Source organism: Canis lupus, chromosome 4 (assembly GCF_011100685.1).
Source record: "Canis lupus familiaris isolate Mischka breed German Shepherd chromosome 4, alternate assembly UU_Cfam_GSD_1.0, whole genome shotgun sequence".
Classification (NCBI taxonomy): Eukaryota; Metazoa; Chordata; class Mammalia; order Carnivora; family Canidae; genus Canis; species Canis lupus.
Genome location: NC_049225.1, coordinates 66096987 through 66107320, shown reverse-complemented (window position 1 = coordinate 66107320; position 10334 = coordinate 66096987). Strand labels below are relative to the sequence as shown.

At 36.2% G+C, this 10334-nt stretch overlaps 1 long non-coding RNA gene across 1 annotated transcript; it reads left to right on the top strand.

Annotated features, from left to right (window-relative positions):
- Positions 1-302: 302 nt before the first annotated feature.
- Positions 303-5779, top strand: LOC119873277. The gene is made up of 3 exons (XR_005357640.1): positions 303-519; positions 1884-1948; positions 4888-5779. It is a non-coding gene; the product is annotated as an uncharacterized LOC119873277 (long non-coding RNA).
- Positions 5780-10334: the final 4555 nt, after the last annotated feature.

Below are 10334 nucleotides of genomic sequence, written 5' to 3'. Positions count from 1 at the left end.
CATGACCCTGAGAATTATCTTGAGCACACTAGCAAGGCCAGTGTCTTTGAAATGCTTCGTCATGGCTGTTCTTTATAGGCCCGTGCTTTTTGGTAGTTAAAATAAGTTGCCTCAGTTATCAGTGTGAGATTAAATGGGTTCCTTATCTTCTAGGTGCCTTATTTTGCTCATCTATAAAATGGGAGGAGATAGTAGTAGCAGCTTCCTCATGGGAATATTATGTGAATTATCTAAATTCATGTTTGTAAAACACATAAAACAGTGCTTGACATAGTAAATACTACATGACAGTTGCTAAATAAAATAATAAAGCTTTGGACTTCTTCAGATCAAGATGGAGTAACAAGTACCAACTCTATCTGCTCACCTGAAGCAACTCAAATATTGGGCAAACTATATGAAAGAAACCACATTGAAGTCTTTGAACAACAGGCAACAAAGGACAGTGATCCCTGAGAAATGAGAAACAAACAAACAAACAACAACAACAAAAAGAAAAGAAAGAAATGAACAAATAAGGTAAGACCTATAATTGCCCCAGCTTACTGCCAGAAGAGTTTTCAGGCAGTGGCTCAGGAAGGTGATCCCAGGCAGAGCCGGGTGGACTGCTTCAGTTGAGAAGAGAGAGCTGTGACTCTGGGGAAGACAAGGTGGCTGGAATGTCCAGGTTAGAATAGTGAGAGAAGCAAGATGCACATAGATAAATCCAGGCAGCCCCAGAGGGTCACCCTCAAGGACCCAGCTAAGAACAGATCAGCAAGTACAGATGAGGAAACTGTTCTCTGACGGGGGAAGACACAGCTGAAAGGACTAGAAGAATAGGGCTAGAAGCTCACATAGGGCAGAAAGCATGCCAACAGAAACCAGGAGTGACATAAAGATATAAAGAACACTAGAAGTGCTTCATGCATGGTTAATTATATATTTTTTCTTCTCTCCTTCATATATAGTCAACTGTTTAAAGTAAAAATAGCTACAATATATGGGAGGTTTAGATAGAAGTTAAATGTAATTGGACCATGAAGGCCTGGAAAGGATAAATGGAAGAATAGGATTCTCCTACTAGAAGTGAAATAGTGTAAGATTAGATTAGAAGAGAAGATTAGATTAGAAGATTAGAGGAATGAGATGAATATATTTCATAGAACCCTAAAGCAACCACTTGGGTAAGGCAACAATGAGTTGGAGCTCGTAAGCCAACAGATAAAAGACAATTAGAAAAATATCCAATTGAGGGGTGCTTGGGTGGCACAGTAGGTTAGCCTCAGACTCTTGGTTTCAGCTCAGGTCATGATCTCAGGGTTGTGGGATTGAGCCCTGCATTGGGCTCTCCACTCAGTGTGGAGTATGCTTGAGATTTTCTCCCTCTACCCCTCCTTGTGCTTTCTCTCTCTCTCTCTCTCTCTCTCTCTCTCTCTCTCTCTTTAATAGATAAATAAATCTCTAAGACAAAAGAAAAGAGAAAGACTCAATCCAGAATAAAGTAATAAGGGGTGTGGAGAACAAGGGGTGAAACTAAACATAAGATCCTAAACCCTTACACTTATGTTTCCACTTTCTTGTCATACTATTTTTTAGCTCCCTGGAGAGTTATAAACATTTGTTTATTTTTCTTTTGCCTAGCAGTTCAAAGGATTCAGAGCAGTTGGGCTCAATGCACATTTCTACAACTCCACTATTTACTATTTATAGCTTTTTCCTTTCTTGATCCCGGTGTAATGGAGCAGTGAAGCAAAAATCCCTTCCCTGGTGACATCCCAAATCTCCTTATTGTCACCAGTTATTTTTGTTACTACCAATCCAGGCAGAGCAGAAGTTTGACTTTGGCTACATTTCCAGGCCATGCTATTTTCATTTCTATTATCTTCTATTTTCTTCCTCAGGCATGGTATACTTTACTCCAGCATCTTTACTGGAACTAAAGCAAATCAAAATAGGACAGATACAGGTAAGCAAATCAGAACACACAGTGTGTTTATTGTCAGCCTTTAATCTGTGTTGGTCATTGCTATTTCCCCAGAAACTATAGCATTCCTAGGAGTGCTTAAGGCTGCTCAAGTAATTCTGAATGAATGAATGAATGAATGAATCTTAGATAATATAATTTTTTTAAATTTTTATTTATTTATGATAGTCACAGAGAGAGAGAGAGAGAGAGAGAGAAAGAGAGGCAGAGACATAGGCAGAGGGAGAAGCAGGCTCCATGCACCGGGAGCCCGACGTGCGATTCGATCCCGGGTCTCCAGGATCGCGCCCTGGGCCCAAGGCAGGCGCCAAACCGTTGCGCCACCCAGGGATCCCTAGATAATATAATTTATATATTTTCAAGGTTGCAGACTCTTTTTTTCAGGCCCTGTAAATGTGTGATTCTTATTCTACCTCTCTCTGGAAGAAAGAAAGAAAATGAATTTGGGGTTTAAATATTCAAATTTTATGTAGTGGGCATGTGATCTTGGATAAAGTAACTTCTAGGACTCTCCATTTCTTTGTTTGTACATAGAGACCTGCTAAAAGCTAAACTGAAGTATATTAAATATTTTAAGAGTTTATTTGGGTAAAAACCTATTGGAAAGTGGTAGTATCAAACTGGAAGCAGTTAGGAGGACTCCATGCATAGGTGCGAATGGAAAATTTTTCATACAGAAAAGGTGGAAACAAAGCAAGGAAATTATTTGATTGGCTATAGCTAAGTGTTTTCCTTGCCTATAGCTAAGCATTTGCCTTGTTTGAAAAAACCTAGTTATCATTTGTCCTTAGGTTTTTATTTCCTAACCTTGGGATATTTATAGGCTTAGGCTTCAGTTTGCTCACTAGGCTGTTAAGGTATTAGAACCACCTCAGTCTAATGGCCTCTTTAATAAATTTAACAGAGCATTATAATTACCCTTAAACAATGGTTGGAAGGGTTAAAGAAGGTTATTTTCTTAAATGCCAATGGCAGCTATGAGTACAAACAACAATAAACACGTTCCTGTTACAAATAATTGTCTGGTCCATGAGGGACTGACAAAAAAATAATGTGTCTCATTCTCTAGAGTCACTAAGACAAAATTATGTCAATTTCTCACTCTCTTGAGTTTACAGCTCACTGCACACTTCAGGTTCCTTTTAATGTCCCAGCTCTCCATATATTTTCTATTGTCCCATTAATCTACTACCTGCTACCTTGTGACTCAGAGCAAGCTTAATTAACCCTGTTCTGGGGTTACCTACTTGCTGACTCATTTTATCTCTTACAATTCCCCCCAATCCTTTTACGTGGCATGTGGTTTCAACCCACCTCTTTATATGCTTATTGTGCATCTTTGTAGACTCATAAAGGAGCTATTTTTAGTTCTTCAGAATGGAAAATTCCTTCACCTTTTAAGCATGAATTTTACAGTTTATGGTGATCAGGGTTTGATTAAAGGAATCAATCCTATTAAAAAATTTGGGGTCTTTTCAACAGTGAAGATAAGAATATGGGAGCTTGAGAAATGAGGGAAGTTTGAGAGTGAGGCAACAAAACATACTAAGTGCATAGTGGAGAGAAAATGGACTTGTTACTTCAAGAGCTCTCAGTAGTAGAGAGGAGAAGATTGGAGTTCCAGGAATAGAAAGAGAAGAAACCGTTGGAAGTGTGGCAAAACAAATATTTCTGCATTGGCTTCTGATTTCTTTCTTGAATGTCTAACTAAAGAATATTTAAAATTTAAAGTTGTGGGTTGTGTCCAACAAGGAAAGGTTCTGCCGGGCATGATTTGAGGTTGTGAATGAAAATCTATAGAGAAGTTCTATTTATAGATTTTATAGCTAAAGTTGAATGGGAGGCAACTTTAATTTGTGTTTGCACGGAAGTAGATCTTAAATAATATGGAATTTCTGTCCATTAAAGGATTGGCCCAGAAATATCAATAGAACTTTTTACTGGCGTTTCTGCAGAGTATAGTTAAGCCTAGAAACTTTAACTCAAAGGAAAATTTAAAATTTTAGCAGACCAATATTAAAAAAACATTTCCACTTTCTTCTCTCCTTAAGGCATTGTGCCTCCAAATGTTGTCTACCATCTACGTACTATACTTTAAAAAAAAAAAGATTTTATTTATTTATTTATTTATTCATAAGAGACACACAGAGAGAGGCAGAGGCATAGATAGAGGCAGAAGCAGGCTCCCTGTGAGAAGCCCGATGCAAGACTCAATCCCAGGACCCCGGGATCACGACCTGAGCTAAAGGCAGACGCTCAAGCACTGAGCCACCCAGGTGCCCCATACCTACTATACCTTGAATGTTTGTTAAAATGTATATTTCAAGACTATGCCTAGGTTCTACAGAAGCACTGACCTAAAGCATAAAGGAATAAAACAAGATTCTACAAGTAAGGTAGTGGAGTGTGATGTTCAAAGTACCCAAAAGATATCCAACTGTTGAAACACTGATCCTACACTTGGCTTAAACTATTTTTAGTTGAGTAAATGAGAAAAACATCATATTCTACCCCTAATTATGCTAGCAGGTGTGCACCAGATAATCAACTTGACTGAAAATCCATCTTGGGTTTCTATAGGCTAGGTGAGAATGATTAAGGTTAAAACTGCAGGCCTTGCTATTATGGGGGGAAGAGTGTAATTAAAAACAGGATTCAGTGAAAGCAGGATTTGTGGAGAGAAGACCTGCTTATTTGTCTCATTAGTTCTATTTCAAGAAAACACTTCATAGGCATAAGGTAGGGGCATATGTTCAGATATAGTTACACAAGCTTTGTATAAAGATTTAATCCCTAATGAGACAAAGAACATTACTAGATACCAGAGTGTGGGAGGACTACAGAAAGTTAAAGATTATTTGATTTTATAATTCTGCTGTCTTGAGCTAATGGGAGTAAGCCTGTTTTTTTTTTTTTTCCAGATACTTAAGGACAGAAATCTCTCTACCATTTGTCCAAGACTCCAAGTGAGACAATGACAGTTATGACAAGCCTTTTAAAAACAATATGGTTTTCAATATTTCAGCAAATATTTATTAACTACTTATGCTGTAGGCACTGAGGAAACTGGTGAACAAGAGAGAAAACCCTTGCTGATCTAGTAGAGCTTAAATTTAATGGAAGACACGCCATTCCTGATTGTTCCACTCTCTTAGTTGGATCAGAAAACAATAGGCTAAGGTTAGCACTACCATGATTCTGGCCATACAACTCTATTAGTTAAACTAAATAGTTAGCTTCACTGACAACCGTGCAAACCTTCTGTTTCTATTAATCGTATGGTCAACTGAAATGTTTAGTTATCAAAGTACAAAAAGTAAAAGATCTTGATAAAGCAGACTAATATAGTCTGGAAATTAGAATTACCCCCAAAGGGCAATAATAATATTGAGGGAATTGACCAAGTAATACAAGATGAAAAAGAATACAGTCTATTCTTAATTGGATGGTTTCCAAAGTGTCTTAGTCAGAGATCATTTGATTCCAAGTAACAGAATCCATTCAAAGCAGCCTAAAAAACAAAAGGTGAATTCATTAGAAAGATTGCTTTTCTCACAGAGCAAAATGGCAGCAACAGAGGATTCACAAGGTACTAAAATTTTGGCTCTAGAAGGTCAAGAGGACACAGTTTCTAGCTTATGTTTTGTACATATGCACATGCCTGTATTATTTCTGTTCATACACCTGCTTTGCTTTATTAAGTGAATGACTAGTCCTCCAGGTTTATGTTGCCTTTTTAATTTTTTAGCTTTATTAAGATATAATTGATACACTTAGTGTAGATCTCTAGATTAGTTTGGATATAGGCATACACTCATGATACCATCACCACAATAAATATATCTATTACCTCTCAAACTCCTCTTGTGTTCTGTGGTATGTGTGTATGTGTGTGTGTGTGTGTGTGTGTGTGTGTGTGCACGCGATAAGAACACTTAATATGAGATCTATCTTCTTAATATATTTTGAGGAGCACAATACCATGCTATTAACTATAGATCCCATGTTGTACAGTAGATTCCTAGAACTTGGTTTTGCAGAGCTGAAACTTTATGCTCATTAAGCAATGACTTCCCAACTCCTCTTCCTAGCTCCTGCTCCTGGCAACTATCACTCCATTTCCTGCCCCATGAGACTGACTGTTTTAGTTACCTCATATAAGTGGAATATTCTGGTATTTATCCTACTATAGACCCAACAGCAATTGTGTAATCACTTCAATCTCAGGAGAAGGATTGGTCCAGTTTATACCCAGGTGTTTACCTCAGTACAATTGTGGATGATCATAGTGATATGGTCCACACTCACCTTGCGTCAATCATACCTGGCAACTCTAGATAACCTTACCATATGACTTCTCCATCCCTACAGGCAGTCATTGAATTTTCCTGGGAAAAATTATACAACTGTGCTAGATATTTTCAATGAAGTATGTGATAAAAAAAATTGAAAAATACTCAAATGTGACCAACACTTTCAGATCTTTCCAAGAGTTCACATCTCTCTCCATAAACAATCTGCTTTCCCTCTTCACCCTCACTTGGAATCATGGTCTGGTCTCATAGTTCAGTATGACAATAGAAATCATCAACATGTAAGCTTCTGTATCTCCCAGCCACCCTGGACACCATATTATCTTCCTTATCCTTATTGTTGTCAATTACAACATTAGCAACAGCATCAAAAATAATAACAAGAGCAACTGCACTTGTCATTTCTTTTTCATTTTTTTCATCTATTACAATGGAAAATGTGACTTTCAAAAGTCGGTTCCTTTACTGCCATTCATGGTTTTCAACCCCTTTCACTTTTTAAAAGAATCTTTTTCCTTTCAGTCATCAATCTTTAATCTGTTGTCAATCTTTCCTCTGTTGATCATAACCAGAAATATATCTTTATATTTATATACACTCAAATATTGTAAGAATCATATATAATGGCTAAAAGCACAAGTTGCACTGTTCTTTCAAAGTTTTTCATAGGAATATGCTGGGGAGAGAGCAATGTTTATAAGTCTCAAAAAGTAAATACATGATACACATAAGCTCATGGATCCTACTGAGAACCAGGCTTGAACTTCCAATCCTAAGAAAAAATTTCTTCATTATAATATTAGTTAAGAATATTTAAGTGCAATTTTATAATGTTTCCAAGATGCTTCTCTGCAAGTATGCTGAAGGAAATAGTGACAAGAAACTTAAGCTATAATTTCAGATGTAGAATAAACTTTTGCAGAATCTTCTTTTTTTTTTTTTTTAGAATCTTCTCTTTTAAAATATTTTACTTACTTATTAATGAGAGACATAGAGAGAAGGCAGAGACACAGGCAGAGAGAGAAGCAGGCTCCTTGCGGGAAGCCTGATGTTGGACTCACTTCCAGAATTCTGGGATCACGCCCTGAGCCAAAGGCAGACGCTCAACCACTGAGCCACCCAGGTGTCCCAACTTTTGCAGAATCTTAAGTCACTAATAACAAAGTTAAGTTAAAGCTAAAAATTAAATAAACTTACATTTTAAAAATTAAATTAAAATACTGAAAAATTTTAAATTAGTGAATTCCTGTCAATGAGCAAAGCTGATGCCAGAAAAATATCTCTAAACTCTTTTACATGTTCTATTATATTCTAATATATATTATATCTAGATTATAGAATATATCTAGGATATCCTAATGTATATATATTCTAGACTACATTACATATCAGAGTTAATTGTATCTCTCAAATATATTACTATTCTTTCAAAGAAAAAGAAATCTAAACTTCATTTCTTAATTTTTGACATATGAAATAAATGGGATACAATATCCCCCATTCCAAAGGATTGTAATGAATATATAATGAGATAATCTATTAATATTCCTAAAATATGTTTAAAAGAAATTATTTATAAAGTATCTTATGTAGGGGTGAGCCTGGGTGGCTCAATTGGTTGAGCATCTGACTCTTGATTTTGGCTCAGGTCATGATCTCAGGGTCAATGAGATGGAGCCCTGTAATGTGCTTTGTGCTCAGCGGGAAGTCTGAGATTTTCTACCTCGCCCTCTGCCCCCCCCCCCTGCTTGTGCATGTTCTCTCTCTAAATGAATGAATGAATGAATGAACGAATGAATGAAATAAAAATCTTTTAAAAAATTATGTAGTTTCAGACAGATAGTAGGTATCTAAAGTATTATATATAATAAAATATAAATAAAATATTTATAAAATATTTATAAAATAAAAATTATATATATATATATATATATATATATATAATATTCTTCTTTCTTCACCATTTTACTTTGAAAAAAATAAAATTCTATGGGCACCTGGCTGGCTCAGTTGGTAGAGCATGCCACTCCTGATCTCAGGGTTGTGAGTTCAAGCCCCATATTGGACATCGAGTTTACTTAAAAAAATAAAATAATAAAATAAAATTATAGCTGTGTATCAGCAAATTAATGAAGGGTATATTTTAATGAAGATAAGACTACAGTCATGATCTCTTCACTAGAATGCTTTCTTTGACCTCTTCATTGGGCTAAGCTCTGATTTCCTCTCAAGACTAAACCGAGATTTCATTTCTTAAACCTAGGTTAGAGGGATCCCTGGGTGGCGCAGCGGTTTGGCGCCTGCCTTTGGCCCAGGGCGCGATCCTGGAGACCCGGGATCGAGTCCCGCGTCGGGCTCCCTGCATGGAGCCTGCTTCTCCCTCTGCCTGTGTCTCTGCCCGTCTCTCTCTCTCTCTGTGACTATCATAAGTAAATAAAAATTAAAAAAAAAAAAAAACTAGGTTAGAGAACCTTCTGGTACCTCTTGTCTCCTGATTGTGAAGCTTAATCATAGGGATATCAGTCTCTTCCCTACTTGAATACAAATCCTGTAAGAATAGGATCATACTATCATATCATAACCTAGTGTCTTCTTTGTAATGGATTCTAAACAAATGTTTATTGATTGAACAGTTTATTTTGGGTATGAAATATTGAGTTGTTCAGTAACTCAATCACTTTTAATTTTGGAACTTCCTGATTAGCTAAACATTTTAGTGAGGGTTTTTTTCAATTGCAAGTGACAGGAATCCACCTGAAACTAGTTTAAACCAAATAGGGGAATTTATTGTTTTACCAAACTCCAAAAAATAGACAGGAGCAAACTTGGCCTTAAGGGATACTTTTAATCATTGATGAAGATGGTCAAAAAAGGCTTTCTCACGCTGTCTCTTGTTTTTATTTCCTCACTTTTTTTTCCTGTACATGGTTTTCTCCATGCAATAGGACGCCCAGTTTTAGAAAGTTTTAGAAAGCTCATATACTTCCAGTTTGACAATCCAAGAAAAGGAGAGTCTCTTTTCCAGCTGAAAATGTTCTGAGGAAGAACTTAAATCAACCTACCTTTGTCTACCCCTTGGATCAGTCACTATGGCTGGGCAAATGAGGCTTTACTAATTAGCTTTTGTTGCAAAGCAACCTCAAAACTTAGTGGATTATATTACAGCCATTTATTTGTAATATAATTCTTTAGGGTGTTCATTTGAAATGGGTTAATTGTGTGGTCCTTCTGGTCTTGGTTGAGCTCATTTCTATAGTTAGAGTCAGCTGCTCATCAACTGGCCTAGGATGGTCTCAGCCGGCATGTCATGTCTCTGCTTAATGTACTTTCTCTTTATCCAGCAGGATATTTTGGGCTTCTTATATTATGGCTGGGCAGGCTTTAAAGAAAAAGAGAGAATGGAAATATACAAGGACTGTTGAGGCATAGGCTTGGATCTGGACTTTACTTACTTCTACATCCTATTGGCCAAAAAAATGTCATAAGGCCAGGTCGAGTTGAAGAGGCAGAAAGGGACTCTACATTTTAATTGTAGAAAGATTATGGTAGGGCTTGCAAATGTTGAGGATACAGGTAAAAGTAAAGGGTTGTGGTAATCTGTGTTGTCTACCACAGAGGTAGAATATTGATAATGTATCATTTGTTACTTTATGAAGTATAGGTCAAGAGCAGAAGAAATAGTACAGCATGTGTGTGTATATATATATATATATATATATATATATATATATGTAACTTTTAAATGAAATATCTTTTCAAAAATCATATATATGTATAAAAATTCTTAAATGAAACATCTTTTCACAAATCATAACTTTTTCTTATTTTAGAAAATCAGTAAGGTAATTTTTCAGAAATAGTTATAAAGTCAGCAAAATTTGAATATCAAACTGATTTATATTTTTGAATGTTAATTTGCAAATAATTTTTTTCATATACATGTATTTTATAAAGATTGTATTATTTATTCATGAGATACAGAGAGAGAGAGAGAGAGAAAGAGAGAGCAGAGACATAAGCAGAAAGAGAAGCAGGCTCCATGCAAGGAGCCCAAC